At 41.5% G+C, this 17109-nt stretch overlaps 2 pseudogenes; one reads left to right on the top strand and one right to left on the bottom strand.

Annotated features, from left to right (window-relative positions):
• Positions 1-6437: 6437 nt before the first annotated feature.
• On the bottom strand, positions 6438-6737 carry LOC129627791 (cytochrome c-like; annotated as a pseudogene).
• Positions 6738-9355: 2618 nt separating this feature from the next.
• On the top strand, positions 9356-10315 carry LOC129627790 (olfactory receptor 52R1-like; annotated as a pseudogene).
• The last annotated feature ends 6794 nt before the right edge of the window (positions 10316-17109 follow it).

Below are 17109 nucleotides of genomic sequence, written 5' to 3'. Positions count from 1 at the left end.
CATTCATACCATTAGAGGTTCATTTTAATGAGCTGTTTTTTTTTTTTTCTCTATTGATTGCAGCATTTTCTTTCTCAGATATATGCATTGTGAATATTTTCTTCATCTGTGGATTTCCTTTTTACTTTTATCTTTTCAGTAAGTAAATTGGTTTTTATTTTGATGAAGTTTTTTTTGTTTGTTTTGGAATCCACTTGTATGCTGAGAAATTTTTCCTTTCCTCAAGTTCATGACAATTTTATCCTATATAATTTTTTTTTTAGAATCTTAATAGTTTCAGCTTTCAAATTTAGGTTTATATTATATTGCAAATAAAGATGTTTTACACTGTGGTAAGAATTAAGGTTCATTTTAGTTTTCATACAGATATCCATTCAGTTGTTCTATCCACATAAAGGTATATGTCACTGAAGTTCATTGATTTCTCTGATTAAAGTCAATTAATTATGTTTGGGGCTATTACTGACCTCATGATTTTCCTTCACAATGTACTGATTTATTTTTATATAAATATAAGATCACTCCTAGGATATGTGGAACTCTAAGCAAATATGTTCTGTAGGGTATTATTTAGGAAAAAATTTTTCCTTAGAATTCTATTTAGAAAACCACTGGCTTGTGTTAAATGAATTATTTGTAGATGATGACTTAGAATAATGGATAAAAATGCATTTATTTTTGTGTGAGTTTTCTAGGGTTACCATTACAAAGTACCACAAACTGAGTTGCTTGAACCCAGAAATTGGTCATGTTGGAAGTTTCAGAACTTAGAAGTCCCTGATTAAGGTATCAGAGGGCTGATTCCTTCTGTTGGCTGTGTAGGAGAAACTGTCCCTTGCCTCTCTCCTAGCATCTGTTGGTTTGCTGGAAACCTTGGTGTGTAAACGTATTATCTTGATCTTTGTTTTCATGTCTATATGACATTCTCTTTGTGTGTATGTCTCAGTGTCCAAATTTTCTTTTTTTTTTTTTTTTAATAAGAACACTAGTCATATTGGATTAGGAACCCACTTTACTTCAGCATGACCTCATCTTAGCTAATGACATTTGCAATGGTCTTATTTCCAAAATGAGGTCACATTCTGAGGTACTAAAGCTTAGAAACTTGCTATCTGAATTCAAGTTCTTACTGATGAAGCCAAATCCAGCCTCTGTACCCAAATATCAAATTAATTTTGAGACAGAGTTTGGGGTGAAATAGAAAAGAATAGCTTTATTGCTCTGCCAGGCAAACAGGGTCATAGTTGGGTAATGTCCTCAAAACTGTGTGTCCAAATTTGGAGAGGTTAGTGAGTAATGATTATAGCAATGGTTCAAAGAGGTCATGATCAGCTTGTGGACGTTCTTCTGATTGGTTGGTGATGTGGTAAGTGGGAGTCAGAATCACCGTGCTTCAGGTTCCAACTGGTCTGGCGTCTCTGTGTTTGTGAGCAGCACACCATTAATTTCTCCAACCTGGTAGGAGTTTCAGTATCTGCAAAACAGCTCAAACATATTGTTATATATATATGTATGTATGTATACCTGTTCACTAGAACTCAGACAAGGTCAAGGAGGCTGAATGAAGCCTATTTCCTGTAACCAAGATGTGATGGTGCAGGAACTAGGAACCCTTTCCAGGGCCCAAGAGTGGGCTCTTGTCTAACAGAAATGAATTATCTAGGGAGACAAATGTGCTGACAAAGCAAAAGACTTCACTGGGAACTGGTGCCTGGGTGGAGAGCAGCAGCATAATGAACCCAGAAGAACTGCTCTGTCACATGGCTTGCACACTCAGGTTTTATGGTAATAGAGTTAGTTTCTGGCTTGTCCCTGGCAAATCATTCTGACCCAGGGGCAGAGCCCCACCATGCCCCTTCCTGGTAGAGCATTCACTGCTCAGCCAAGATGGATTCCAGGGAAAAGGATTCTGGGAGGATGCTATGACATATCGACTGGTGTCTCATCTCTTCTTTTGACTTTTCTCAAGTTCTTTTGGTGGGTGGCAGATTGTTAGTTCCGAGTTCTTTACCAAGACCTCCTGTTGTGAGATGACTCATGCAGGTGGTTACTATCGGGCCTGGCCAGGGTAGGCAGCTTGGGTCTGTAGTTCCCAAACCTTTCTGGTCACAGAAAGTTTTTTATGCCCAGGAGCTCCACAGGGTCATGGAAGGTACTAATGAGTACTGTAGCTTGGATATTGCCTCTCAGCTCTGAAAAACTGTTCCAAAGAGATAAGAGAGGAGACAGGATATATAGGACTTTTGCTGAAGGAAAAACAAACATGTACTTGAGCATCAAAAGATTATTGCTAAGCACACAAAAATGAGACATCTCAAGTTAATGATTTTAGTGCCTTTCCAAGAGTCTGGAATCATTAAATTGATTACTTTGACAATGTATCTTAACTATCTAGGACCAATATTTGGTTTTTCTCTCTCTTGAATTCTCCTCACGGCACGTGGAGAGAATAGGGGACTGCACTGGCTGATGGCATCATGGCTTAATGTCAGGCTGCATTTTTTGCTTACTGATATGACGGGACATTTTTTATCCACAGGTGTCAGTTACCTTGACTTCACAGAGCCCTACTATCACACTAAACATGGATACTTCCTCCAAATGATTATTCATAGTTGCATACAAGATTATACACACATAAATTAGTAAGCAAGTCCACTCCTTTACACGTGTATTTATTTCTCTCTCTCAGATACACACATCAACATACAAAATGAATAAGCATACTTTCACATTGCACAAAATATCCCTTCAGGTCTAAATATATATACTCTGCCTGCACATGTCCTCAGTCATGTCTGACTCTTTGTGACCCCATGGACTGTGGCCCTCCAGTCTCCTCTGTACATGGAATTTTCCAGGAAAAAATACTGGAGTGGGTTGCCATTTCCTACTCCAGGGGATCTACTCAACCCAGGGATTGAACCCATGTCTCTTGTGTCTTCTGCAATGCCAGGCAGATTCTTTACCACTATGCCACCTGGGAAGCCCATACATAATCTGACTAACAATAAATTACAGTAATACAGATAAATTTACACTCATGTAATCTCAACACACATTCTTTTATGTGAGTTCAAATCCCATGTCTTTGAATTTGTGTGTACACGGAAGAAAGGAGAATTAGGGGTTAATGCTTCCAGCTTTAGTCTCCAATCTCAGAGGAAGCCAGTGTGGGTAAGAGGCAGTGGGACCCAGGATGGGTTCAGAGAATTAGTGTCTGGGGGGAGGAAAAGGCTAGACTTTCCTAGGTTTTTAAATAGGCTCTAGCAGGGGGTCTCTGTTAAAAGCTGATTTCCAGAAGCCATTTAGAGCTACTCTGGTCACAGTGGAGTTGATGAGTACCAAAGCGGATCTCAGTGCCCAGAGCCCCATTCATCTCTGTCCATCCCGGGGAGCAGCAGGACTCACAGAGGCTGAAAGGAGCTAGAGGCATGGTGTGCACTGTGCAGAATGGCTGAACTCACTGGGGGCTCCAGATCCACAGACCATGACTGTTAATCTCCAGCCTGATATGGGAAGAAGACTTGCTGCTTGTTCTGTGTCCTCCAGGGAGACTCTAGAAAAGTAGGAAGACTTACTCCAAACACAGCCCCTCCAGGAAGGAGATTGGATCTGAACCCCATACTGCTCCAGCTTTATTGTCCTTGGTCTTAGTTTAAATACCCCAATGTAGGAAAGCAGAGTGTAAATTTTTCTGAACCTATTCCTTAGCAAGTTCTCAACTCATTTTAGTCTATGCATTCAGGTTTGAACAACATAGATTAAACTGATACTTTTCCAAGTTAAAGATAGTGAAAGTATCAGGGTCATTAGGAACAGAGCAGAAAGTGCAGAGAGGAAAGAGAAGTGCCTCTCAAGGGCTCCCATTTGTCACCTCAGACTTGGGTCACAAGTCGGTTCTGTTCCTACAGTGTTCACCCAAGAAACAAAATCTGACAGTGAGAAGTCAGGGCCAATAGAATCACATGAGGAAGCTGAGAGGCATCGCATATGAGGGAAATTTGATCTGTGAAAAGGTCATTGGAGAGGCTGGGAAATAGATGAATCAGAGGATAAAAACTGGCTTTTCAAAGTGGCTATAGTATATGAGTAGCTGAACCTTGGCTGAGAAGAGAGTCACCATCCCTAAACGAGTTTGTGCAACAGGTGAGTTATCTGTTAAGGCTCATGGGCAGAAGTCAGTAAAGATGCCATCCTAGAGAATGCAGCTTATACCCAGAGATGCCAGACAATCGATCATAAACCTATTCTAAAGGCAACCAGTCCAATGATATAGGAGGATTTCTGGTTTCAAATACAGATCTTTCTGTAATTCAGAATTGTAGACAACTGTGTACAATTTCACCTGGTGGCTCAGATGGTAAAGAATCTGCCTGCAATGCAGAAAACCTGGGTTTGAGCCTTGGGTTGGGAAGATCCCCTGGAGGAGGGCATGGCAACCCATTCCAGTATTCTTGCCTGGAGAATCTCCAAGGACAGAGGAGCCTGGCAGGCTACAGTCCATGGGGTTGCAAAGAGTTGGACACGACTTAGCAACTAAGCACTGCACAGCACATACACTTTCACAGGTGTCCTTTGTATCTGACTTTTTTCATGACAGGCCAACAATCTCTGCTGTATCCTACCAGAGTGGTTGCTCCAATCAATCACTACCTACAAAGGCAGTGGTGAGGACCACCAAGATCATTGGTTGTGAGTTATGCATTTGGCACGGAATTATTGTGTAGTCTTTGATAAATCATGTAACTACCCTGAGCTCTATTTTTCTTATTGTAAATAGAGATGCAAACTGTGTGTGAGAGAAATAATAAAGTGTAAAAGCGTATAGCGTTATATCTACAAAAAATAGCAATGCCTTCTACAATTAATCAAAGCAATTAATACTCACTTTGATAAATTGCATCTTTAGTCAGCATCTTCGCCAGTGCCCAGTGTGAGAGTGCGATGGCCCAAGTATTCTTCTCCAGGTGACCTTCAGTGTCAGTGACTGTGTCCATTCAAGTGGAGGGTGACACACAAGCGGTAAACAGAAGGGAAGGAGGGAGCCTCTAGCTCAAAGAGAATATATGACTGTTTGGGAAGGTCAGGCCAGGCAGATGGGGATAAAACAAAACCTAAGTGCCCAGATAATGTGTATGTATTTCTAAATTTTCTTTATTTTTTAGTGATCTGTGATTTTGTTTTTAAACCTAAGCTTTGATTAGATAATTTACAGATTTTGGGTAATTATATATCTCTTCTAGTTGAACCCTTCTAATGAGTAGTCAAAAGCACCTTTATCAATCACATGTATACAGTAGTTCAATAGTTGTGTTACTGAACAGTGTCCTTGTTTGAAAGATAATCCCGAGTTATAACAGTCAGATTAGACCTTATAAAGAATTCACAAGCAAAGTTTGTAACATATTTTGTCTCAGTGAATTTAAAAGCTTCTGATCTTAAAGATCATCTATAAAATGTCAGTAGTGTTAAATGCTCTTTATTTGATGCTAAACGTAAACCACACTAAAATGTCTTTCATTAAGTAAAAGGAAATTTTTACGTAGAAAATTTTAATTAAATTGGCATGTGTGCACTCTGTTGCTTAGGCATGTTGGACTCTTTGAGACCCTATGGACTGCAGCCCACCTGTCTCCTCTATCTATGGGATTTCTCAGGCAAAATACTGGAGTGGGTTGCCATTTCCTATTCCAGAGTATTTTCCCAACCTAGGGATTGAACCCCATGTCTCCTGCATCTCCTGCATTGGCAGAGGATTCTTTACCACTGAGCCACTTGCTGCTGCTAAGTCACTTCAGTCGTGTCTGACTCTGCGAGACCCCATAGGCGGCAGCCCACCTGGCTCCACCATCCCTGGGATTCTCCAGGCAAGAACACTGGAGTGGGTTGCCATTTCCTTCTCCAATACATGAAAGTGAAGTTGCTCAGTTGTGTCCGACTCTTCCTGACCCCATGGACTGCAGCCTACCAGGCTCCTCTGTGCATGGGATTTTCCAGGCAAGAGTACTAGAGTGGGGTGCCATTGCCTTCTGCAACTGAGCCACCCAGAAAGCCCTTAAATTGGCATAATTTAAAAAAACAAAAAGATAAAATGAACATTGTCAGTGTATCTTCAGCCCTTGCCTTGACAGGCTAATGAGCACAACTTGAAATCAGGTGAAGCTTACTCTGTTCTATGAGACAGTGAAGGGATCTTCCCAATATTTATATTAATATAACCAATTATAGAAATCTGAATATAAAGTCAAAGTCAGTCTCCCATAGGGTTTGAGATAGCATTCACCAGTTCCCTGAAAAGCTTAGCATTCTTCAATCAAGTTCAATCATCTCTTTAGAAGGGGGAAACAGTGATAATACTTGCTGAGCCAGAATTACTATCAAAATTTGAAAATCTGATCATATTCATTCTGCCACAAGCCTGTCTGATTTACTGATTAGTATCTTTTTTTCAGATAAGCTATCAAGTTTTCCCTTTCTCCCTTTGTAATGCCAGCAGAGATCATTTTTGTTCCAGGGATGTATTTCTTGGAATTCACCAAGTACTCCATCAGCATCTCTCCCCAGGTGATGCCTTTGTTCTTGTTGGCATCTGTGTAAGATAATGCAACAGGCTGAATTGTCTTTCACCCAAGCAGATCATGGAGATTTGGCCTAGTCTTATGCTTGCCTCCCTTCTCAGTATGGCACTGGGCACACTTCTGAAGAAAAATCTTGCTCTTCTCAACATCACCCATATTTAAGTTGTTCTGTCTCCTTATGTGACCAAGAGGTTCCTGCTCACAAGCAGAACATCCTTCTAAGTCTCTCTATTGTCACTCTATCATAGATAAGAGTGTTTGTTTTGAGCGAACCTATAACAATTACCAGGCTTTCCAGGTGGCTCAGTGGTAAAGAATCTGCCTGCCAATGCAAGAGACGTGGGTTCAATCCCTGTGTCAGGAAGATTCCTTGGAGGAGGAAATGGCACCCTACTCCAGCATTCTTGTCTGGAAAATTCCATAGACAGAGGAACCTGTGGGCTATAGTTCATATAATCAGAAAGAGTTGGACACAACTGAACACTCGGATGGACCATAGCTATTATCTGAGCTTTGCTTTTGGCTCAGTGGTAAAGAATCCACCTGCCAGTGCAAGAAATATGAGTTTGATACCTGAGTCAGTAAGATCTCCTGGAGAAGGATATAGTAACCCATTCCAGTACTCTTGCCTGGAAAATCCCATGGACAGAGGAGGCTGGCAGGTTACATTCTATGAGGTCCCAAAAAAGTTGTACATGACTTAGCAACTAAACAACAATAGCTATTATCTATGAAGGATGGTAAAGTTTTCAAGTTAGAGAAAGATAAGGTCTGAGCCCCACTTCTTTAATAATATTAAAAATCTGGAGAAGATCATAATTATTTTAGATCTTCCAGAAATCTTTTCTTTTCTTTTTTTTAACTGGATCTGGAATGAAACATTTGTCCATACCCAGAGTTGATTCGTTAAAGGGAGTTTGAAAAGATACTCTTCTTGTCTATATACTTCTGTTATGAAGGAGGTAAGAGCTAATTCTTTCAAACAAAGGATAGGTCAACTGAGAGTAAATAGTGTGAGTGTGGTGGGTAAGAACCAGGTGAGGTTTTGTGTCACTTACTCTGAGTTAGGTAGTGTTCACATGTGGGATGAAACAGTAAGATTACCCCCATATAATGCTAGCAAATATTAGTAGAGAATGATGTTCACAAAGTCCTCCCCTGGCCAGCAGAGCAACCACAGTATGAGAAATGGACATAACTGTCTTATGCTCATGGTGTTCAAGAGGGGTGTTCTGTCAGGACATTTTAAGAAATGGTTGATCGGTTAATGACTCCATTGCTACTGAATAATGACCTTTATTTGTTTGTTTCTTCAGTCAGCATTGATTAAAGTCCTTTTCGTCACAAAGCACAGGTTCTAGGAATAGAGCACGACTCAGGGATAATTTCATGAAATTTAACACTTAGGACAGGAATTGGAAAACTACAGCCTGCGCCGGCTCCACTTTGCATCATGGTTTTGTGCATAAAGTTTTGTTGGAGCACAGTCACACTCACAGGTTATATATCAACTATGGCTGCTTTCATGCTACTCAGCTAAGCTGATTAGTTGTAACAGAGATTGTATGGCCCACAAAGCCTACAATATTGATGATCTGACCTTTTACAGAAAAAGTTTGATGATTCTACAACTAGGAAGAGCCATACACTAAATTCCTTACACAATCGGTACACAATTGGTCAATCAGATACCTTTGAGTCAAATCCTCATAGTAATTGTTTTAGAGTCAAAACTAACTCAGTGTCACTAAATAAACTGCTTAGGGGCTTTAAGCCAAAGAGTTTTCCAAACTGACTTCCCACCCTGAAAAGTGGCCCAAGTGTTGTATTGTTGCTGTTCGTTGAATTCTGATGTAGGAGGCCACGGCATGGAGCCTGGTTTTCCTATAGAACTCTGCCTGTCTCATCTGGATGTCTGCCTGTGTGTATATCTGACTATTTCTGCAGAAGAAGAAAAGGAGATTCTCATGTAAAATACAAATACACTGACTCTGTGAAGTCCAGAGAAAGACAGGGCACAGAGGGTCGAGGCCTGACTCAACCTCTAACCAGCCTGGTGCCCTTGGCTAGTGTGCTTGCTGCATCTCCCAGAGACCAGCCCTGTCCTGGGAGACATCAGAGGGAAAGTACAGGCCAACCTCCCTCCTGGGGCCTAAGGAGATGCTGGGGTCCTTAGCTTTGGGAGTCTAGAACCTAACAGCAGGGAGATGGTGGGGTCCTCTGCATAGTCGTCGCCTGCATACTTGTCCCCCTTGAAGAAGCAGGAGCCCTTTTTCAGTGGGAAGAGCAAGGACAGATCACTGCCCCCCACATCCACAGAGCCTGGGTCCCCAGGAATGGGTTCATTGGTGTGGTGTAGTGAATCAACTGCTTCCCTGAGGCAGGGCTTCCCAAGTATGATGGAGGGATCTATAAGGAAGGTTAAGTGAATTGGTTGTTGGTTATAAATCGAACAGAGGGAAAGAATTACTATGACATTATTTTCCAAGATAGTTTTCCTTCAGCAGATTCTACATTCAAAATTTATAAAATATTGTACTTGGAACTAACATGTTCTGACCCTATTTTCAAGGACATAAATATGAATTAAAATGAAGGTTAGCAATGTATTATATTGCAAAATTTTATTTATTAAAATAGCTGAATACATTGTAGCTTACCATTAAGCCCAGTTCTTCCATCCAAAGGATTATAAATAATAATAATAATTTACTTTAATGCTATCACCTGCAGAGATTAGATCACCTTTCCAATGGAGAAACATTAACCATCCTATGATGTTGACTTCACAGAATAGCTCTTCTCATCCTGTGTCTTTCATTCTGCTTGGGATCCCAGGATTGGAGAATTCCCAGTTTGGGGTTGCCTTTCCATTCTGTGCCATGTATGTTGTGGCTCTAGTCGGCAATATCACTCTCCTTCATGTAATCCAAACTGATCCAACCTTGCATGAGACCATGTACCTCTTTCTGTCCATGCTGGCTATCACTGACCTGGTCCTCTCCACTTCCACACAACCTAAAATGCTGGCCATATTCTGGTTTCACGATCATAAGATTTAATACCATGCCTGCCTCATCCAGTTGTTCTTCATCCATGCCTTTTCTTCAGTGGAGTCTGGATTGCTCATGGCTATGGCCTTGGACCGTTATGTGGCTATCTGCTTCCCACTGCATCACTCTAGTATCCTGACCCCATCTGTCGTGGGTAAACTGGGGGCAGGTGTGATGATGAGAGGGCTGCTGTGGGTGAGTCCTTTCTGCTTCATGGTGTCCAGGATGCCCTTCTGCCCCAGTCGGATCATCCCCCAGTCCTACTGTGAGCACATGGCTGTGCTGAAGTTGGTGTGTGCTGACACTAGAGTAAATCTTGCATATGGACTTTTTGTGGCCTTCTCTGTAGTTGGCTTTGATATTATCGTCATCAGTGTATCCTATGTAATAATTTTGAGAACTGCTCTGGGGTTACCCTCAGGTGAAGCCCGGCTCAAGGCTTTTGGCACATGTGCCTCCCATATCTGTGTCATCTTGGCTCTTTATATCCCAGCCCTCTTTACTTACCTCACCCACCACTTTGGACATCATGTGCCCTGAATAGTACATGTCATGTTTGCTAATCTCTGTCTCCTGATACCTCCCATGTTCAACCCCATCATCTATGGAGTTAGAACCAAACAGATCAGGGACAGGGTTATTCAAGGATGTTGTAGAAAAGACTCCCAACTCAAAGCATAGGGTTTTTACCATCCCAAGGTCCCCACTCTTAAGGCATTGATGATATAAATGCATAAAGTTTTCCAGGATGTCACAATTTTTTTTTCAAATTTATTGAGTTATAGTGAAGTGAAACTCACTCAGTCGTGTCCACATCTTTGCAACTCCATGGCTGTAGCCCACCGGGCTCCTCTGTCCATGGAATTCTCCAGTCAAGAATACTAGAGTGGGTTGCCATTTCCTTTTCCAGGGGATCTTCCTGATCCAGAGATTGAACCCGGGACTCCTGTACTGTAAGCAGACTCTTTACCATCTGAGCCACCAGGGAAGTCTGTATTGAAGTATATGTAACATACAAATAGTTGCACATATTTCAGTTCAGTTCAGTCGCTCAGTGTCCAACTCTTTGTGACCCCATGGACTGCAGCACACCAGGCTTTCCTGTCCATCACCAATTCCCGGAGCTTACTCAAACTCATGTCCATCTAGTCAGTGATATCATCCAACACTCTCATCCTCTGTCTCCCTTTCTCCTCCTGCCTTCAATCTTTCCTAGGATCAGGAGCTTTTCCAATGAGTCAGTTTTTCACATGAGGTGGCCAAAGAATTGGAGCTTCAGCCTCAACATCAGTCCTTTTAATGAAGATTCAGGACTGATTTCCTTTAGGATGGACTGGTTGGATCTCCTTGCTGTCCAAGGGACTCTCAAGAGTCTTCTCTACATCACAGCACTGTTTATAATAGCCAGGACATGGAAGCAACCTAGATGCCCATCAGCAGATGAATGGATAAGAAAGCTGTGGTACATATACACAATGGAGTATTACTCAGCCATTAAAAAAAATACATTTGAATCAGTTCTAATGAGGTGGATGAAACTGGAGCCTATTATACAGAGTGAAGTAAGCCAGAAAGAAAATCACCAATACAGTATACTAACGCATATATATGGAACTTAGAAAGATGGTAACAATAACCCTGTATACGAGACAGCAAAGGAGACACTGATGTATAGAACAGTCTTATGGACTCTGTGAGAGAGGGAGAGGGTGGGAAGATTTGGGAGAATGGCATTGAAACATGTAAAATATCATGTATGAAACGAGTTGCCAGTCCAGGTTCGATGCACGATACTGGATGCTTGGGGCTGGTGCACTGGGACGACCCAGAGGGATGGAATGGGGAGAGAGGAGGGTTCAGGATGGGGAACACTTGTATACCTGTGGCGAATTCATTTTGATATTTGGCAAAACTAATACAATTATGTAAAGTTTAAAAATAAAATAAAATTAAAAAATAAATAAATAAATAAATAGTAGGAGAGACTCAAAATAAACATCCTGAATGCCTACAATTCCAGCTCCAGTATAAAAACTTAGTACTTGAGCTATGCAGCTCTCTCCTGCACTCAGTCGTGTCTGACTCTTTGTGACCCCATGGACTGTAGTCTGCCAGGCTTCTCTGTCCACGGGATTCTCCAGGCAAGAATACTGGAGTAAATTGCCATTTAATCCTCCAGGGGATGTTTCCAGTCCAGGGATTGAACCCACAACTCCTGCGTCTCCTGCATTGGCTGGCAGATTCTCTACCACTGCATGATCTCCTAAGTCCATCCTGATTAGAAGTATCCTTAGCTGTTCTGAATTGATGAAAATAGATGATTACTTTCATCACACAAGAGCCAATGGGTTCAAATTTGTAACTAAATTCAAGCTTCTCTGTAGCCAGTTTGTAAAAAGCATCAAATGAGTACTGTGATTGAGGAATTCAATTTCCCCTTTGTAAGACAGGCAGAGTCGTCACTGCCCCTTTCTTCTCTCAAGTAACACACATCTCTAACATGACACAAGTGACCGAGAGAGACCAGACAGACCTTAACAAATGCAGCGCTGGCAAGTCAGCTTCTCCAGGTTTTTAAACACATTGCTAAGAGCCAAGACAAGCTCTCAGAATTCCATTCTAGAGTAATTTTGAAAGCTGAATCTTCATCAGTATTGTCTACTCTGTGTGGAGCCAGACACAGGGTTATCGGTATGGTGGCATTTCATATTCAACAAGCATTTCTTTATCACTTATATGTCAGTGCTGCACTTTGTGCTGTGGTTATAGAGATCAATAGTTCATAGCTCATCCTAAAAACTACTCCTCTGTGTTCTCACAGGCTTCCCTGGTGGCTCAGATGGTAAAGAATCTGCCTGCAATGCAGGAGATCTGGGCTCAATCCCTGGGTCAAGAAGATCCCCTGGACAAAAGAATGGAAACCCACTCCAGTATTCTTGCCTGGAGAATCCCCATAGACAGGGGAGTAACTAACATTTACTGTGCTCTCACAGCTTCCCAGGTGGCGCTGGTGGTCAAGAATCTGCCTGCCAAAGCAGGAGACTAAAGAGATGTGGGTTCAATCCCTGGAGAAGGGAAGGCCTACTGGAGGAGGGCGCATGGACAGAGGAGCCTGGTGGGCTACAGTCCATAGGGTCACAAAGAGTCGGACACAACTGAAGTGACTTAGCATGCACGTGTGTATTCTAACAGCAACTGGTAAAATCTGCTGTCATCACACTTACTTACTCCTAAACACCTTAGTGATCTGATTGTGCATTTTAATGTTGACTCTCAGTCAGCTAACCCTGAAGTCACTGACTAATCCTAGTCTGTCTCCTGAGCCTTGGACTCCCAGGGCCAGAGAAGGAGGGAGAGAAAGGCCCAAGGAGGTTTGAGCCTGACTTCACAGACCACAGCCCCCACCCCAACCTCATCCAAGATCAATGTAGTCTCAGTCTTTGGGTTTCAGTTCTCCGTGGGTCTATCTTAGGTGTGGCTCCTCAGGGAAAAGATTTAGGATCTCTCATTTCTGGAAGCCCTCCAGATGTCAGCTCCAGTATTTATTACAGACATTTGCATCACTGCACATGCATATCTACAAGTGTCTATCCAGTTACATTTTGTAGATGAGAAAACAGAAACCAAACAATCTAAGTAAGATCCTTGGGTATATTTCTGAGTCAGAATGTACAACAGAGGCAGAAAGGGAGTGGGTGAAAATAAACAAAAGGCAGATCTACTAGGTAGGAATTGATCCTTTCTAAGAAATCCACTACATGTTTACAACTCTGAGGAGACATTCACATAATTTGTATTAATGATGCCCCTGGAGTCATGCAACATGGCTCCCTTGGAAGAGTTTTAAAAAGGAATGTGTGCCAATTTCTTTTTTGTAAACCTCATATTTTAAAAGATGTTCAAAGCCAATGGGGTGTTGGAGAAGACTCCTGAGAGTTCCTTGGACTGCAAGGAGATCAAACCAGACAATCCTAAAAGAAATCAACCCTGAGTATTCATTGGAAGGGCTGATGCTGAAACTGAAGCTCCAATACTTTGGCCACCTGATGCAAAGAACTCACTCATTAGAAAAGACCCTGATGCTGGGAAAGATTGAAGGGAAGAGGAGAAGCGGACAACAGAGGATGAGATGGTTTGATGGCATCACTGTTTCAATGGACATAAGTTTGAGTAAGCTCCAGGAGATGGTGAAGGACAGGGCAGCCTGGCGTGCTGCAGTCCACGGTGTCAAAGAGTCAGACATAACTCAGTGACTGAACAATAAAACAGGGGCAGGATACTTCCCCAGCAGGTCTCCTGTTTTAATTGTCTCCTGGAATGGAATAGAAAGGTCTAAGTGAATGCTGTTATCCAGATCTTCAGCAGTAGTTCTCTTATTTCTGGAAACAGAGCAGTGATACTTGCCAGATCCATTATAGCAGGAAGGTGTGGGCAAGGAGCCAGGAAGAGGAGATAAATTGAGAGAAGAGTAAATGTTGCTCTGGAAAAGGAATAGTGAAGTCTACAGTGTAGTGATATTGTCTCTGGACCAATGGGAGTGATGATTTGAATTATCCACAAAATAATTCAATTATTTTTGAAGCTGGTTTTCTTGAATCCACATAGGAGAGGGAGTCATTTATACATTCATTCATTCAGTGATTTTTCAATAATTACTCTTCCATGTGTCTTCTGTCTTACTAATAATCCTCAATAGCCATGCTTTTTATGGTCTTTTTACTGATTGAGAATTTTTGAGGGAAGCCACCAGACCATTCTCATTGCTGCATGCCCAACACTTAGCAGCCTGGAATAGAGTAAGTGCTTAAAGAAACAGATAAGTGAATGATGAATAGTATATCCTAGAAATATCTCATTTGGGATTAAAAGAAAACAAGCAGTCCATTGTATGGGTTTTCTGTGATCTCTCACTTTCATAAAGCACATAAGCATATGAACCTGAACTGCATTATTGGTTTATTGATTCACTGTTAATAATGATACTTTAAGCAGAAATTATGGAAGATACTAGCCCTGGGGCTTCATCCCTTTCCCCCAGGTTCCCAGAAATTAGGCCCAAGATTTCCCTAAAAGTAGCAAAAGAATGGAAGAACCAATACACAGAGTCAGGAGACCCAAAAACCAGTTCAACTCAGATCTGGTCCTAAGGTATGACTAGGGACATCTCTACTCTTTCAGGGACCAGCTCTTCAATGACCTTCTTAACTCTCTGAATAAAACAACAATTACTAATTTGTTGTTGCTTAGTCACTTAGTCATGTCCAACTCTCTGCGACTCCATGGACTGTAGCCTGCCAGGCTCCCCTGTCCATGGAATTCTCCAGGCAAGAATACCGGAGTGTGTTGCCATTAGACCTGCATACTTCCAAAGAAACAAGTTTGTATTTATGGAAACATAAATACACAAGGGAGCTTGTGTCTTTATGAATTCCCCCACTGGTAGGGAGACTTGAGAGCAGGAAAAGCATCAGAAGAGCTATCACCAAGGAAATGATGATTAATCTGTGGCTTTAATTGGGTAGTTTTAATACATCAAAGGGCTACAAATGGGAAGGAAAGTCAAAGTCGAAGAATCAGCATTTTTAAAGGTGATAAACCTTTGAAATGAAAGATACAGGAGCATCCAGCAAACAAGGCTGAAACAAGGCTGCACAGTCAAATACAGGCTCGATCGTACCTAGGACTTCAGGTTTTTAGTTTGCAGGACAGAGATGCTCCAAGAGATCTCTGTGTTTAACCAAAGATCCTAAGCAAATTCAGGGTGGGAATTTGAGGCTCCTAGACAAACTGGGATCTGAGGGAAAAAAGGAAGCCCTAACAGGTAACGCTGGCCCCAGATGAAGGCAAAAGCATGAAAACATCCTCAGCAGGCTATAAAGAATTACAGAGCACAAGGATAGGATGGCAAGATGATGGTTGAGTTAGGCATTTCTCTTTCTCTCTCTTTCCCATTTTCATGATTTTTCTAATTTATTTTAATCTAATGTGTATAAAAGAGTGGTTATATACACCCATGTGAAGAGCTGACTCATTGAAAAAGACCCTGATGCTGAGAAAGATTGAGAGCGGGAGGAGACAGGGATGACAGAGGATGAGATGGTTGGATGGCATCATCGATTCAATGAACATGAGTTTGAGCAAACTCTGGAAGACAGTGAAGGACAAGGGAAGTCTGGCATGCTTCAATCCATAGGGTTGCAAAGAGTCGAACATGACATAGTGACAGAATAACAACAAAATTACACCCACAGGCATAATGAAAAAGTAATTTGTTTCTTTAGACAAAATTGACTTTTATGTGGAAAAAAAGGACAGGGGTTGATGTAACATTTACTGTGACTCATTTCCATTTGGAGACAAAGTTTAAAATGTTTATTCTTCATTCCATAAATTTGGGCTTGTGATTTATAAACATACCATCAGGAGAAAATATAGCTCATTTTAAGGTTTAATTTAGGAAAAATATGTGTATTTATTAACATATGATAAGCGATTTCCTGTTCAGACCATTTTCTAATTACTCAGCTCTCATAATTCCAAGACTTCTCAAAAATAATGTGTTTGTGACTCAATTAGTCTCTTTGGAAGGTAGGCTCCTCATCCAACAGTAGTCATCCTCTGATGCCACCATTTTCGACCAGCCCTCCACCAACTCCTTGTGTCTTTTCAAGGTGGGAGGCTCCCCAATCTGGATCTGTTTCCTGTCCTATATATGCTACACAATGGCTGTTGTGAGAATCAGCCCCCTCTGTGATGTGTCCTGCACTGACTACTTCTATGAAACATGTATTTCTTCCTGACCTTTCTGGCTTTCATGGTGGAGACCCTCTTACTCTCACCTGATCTGAGATGCTGTCCATAAAATCGACTACTGTAACTGCTTCTGCTCCACCAGGTCTGCTTTATCCATACTCAGTCAGTCAGGGTTGGCCATGTGTCATCTGGTACTGGATGTCTCCATATGCTTCCCACCCCACCATTTCATCGTATTCCAGTAATTGGAACAGCTGTAATAACAAAAGCATTGTAGGAGTGAACCTTCTTTGCTCCATGTTCTCCTGATTGATATTTTACCTCAACCAAATCATCCCTTAGACCTACTGTAAGCATGTGGCTATGCTGAAACTGATGTATGCTGATGCCAGACCATATCTATGATCTTCTCTGTGACTGAATTTGGTATATATGACATTACAACACCATATGTTATGATAGTCCAGGCTATTCTCTAGCTACCCATTGGAGAAGCCCTGCCCAAGGCATGTGGCCTGTGCCCCTAATACTCATGTCATCCTGTTGCTGTATGTCTCAGGGACTCTACTTCTTCCTTTGTTTTAGCTACTATAATTACTCTAATGCAGTTACTATTATACATATAATTACTATAATATGATTGATTCCTTCTTAAATATAGAGATACATTTTAATTTTAATACTTGTGTACCCATCTATTTAAATACCCAGTTAAATTCTTT

The sequence above is a fragment of the Bubalus kerabau genome, chromosome 15 (genome assembly GCF_029407905.1).
Source record: "Bubalus kerabau isolate K-KA32 ecotype Philippines breed swamp buffalo chromosome 15, PCC_UOA_SB_1v2, whole genome shotgun sequence".
Taxonomy (NCBI): domain Eukaryota; kingdom Metazoa; phylum Chordata; class Mammalia; order Artiodactyla; family Bovidae; genus Bubalus; species Bubalus kerabau.
Note: the sequence above shows the minus strand (reverse complement) of the source record. Positions and strands in the feature narration are given on the sequence as shown.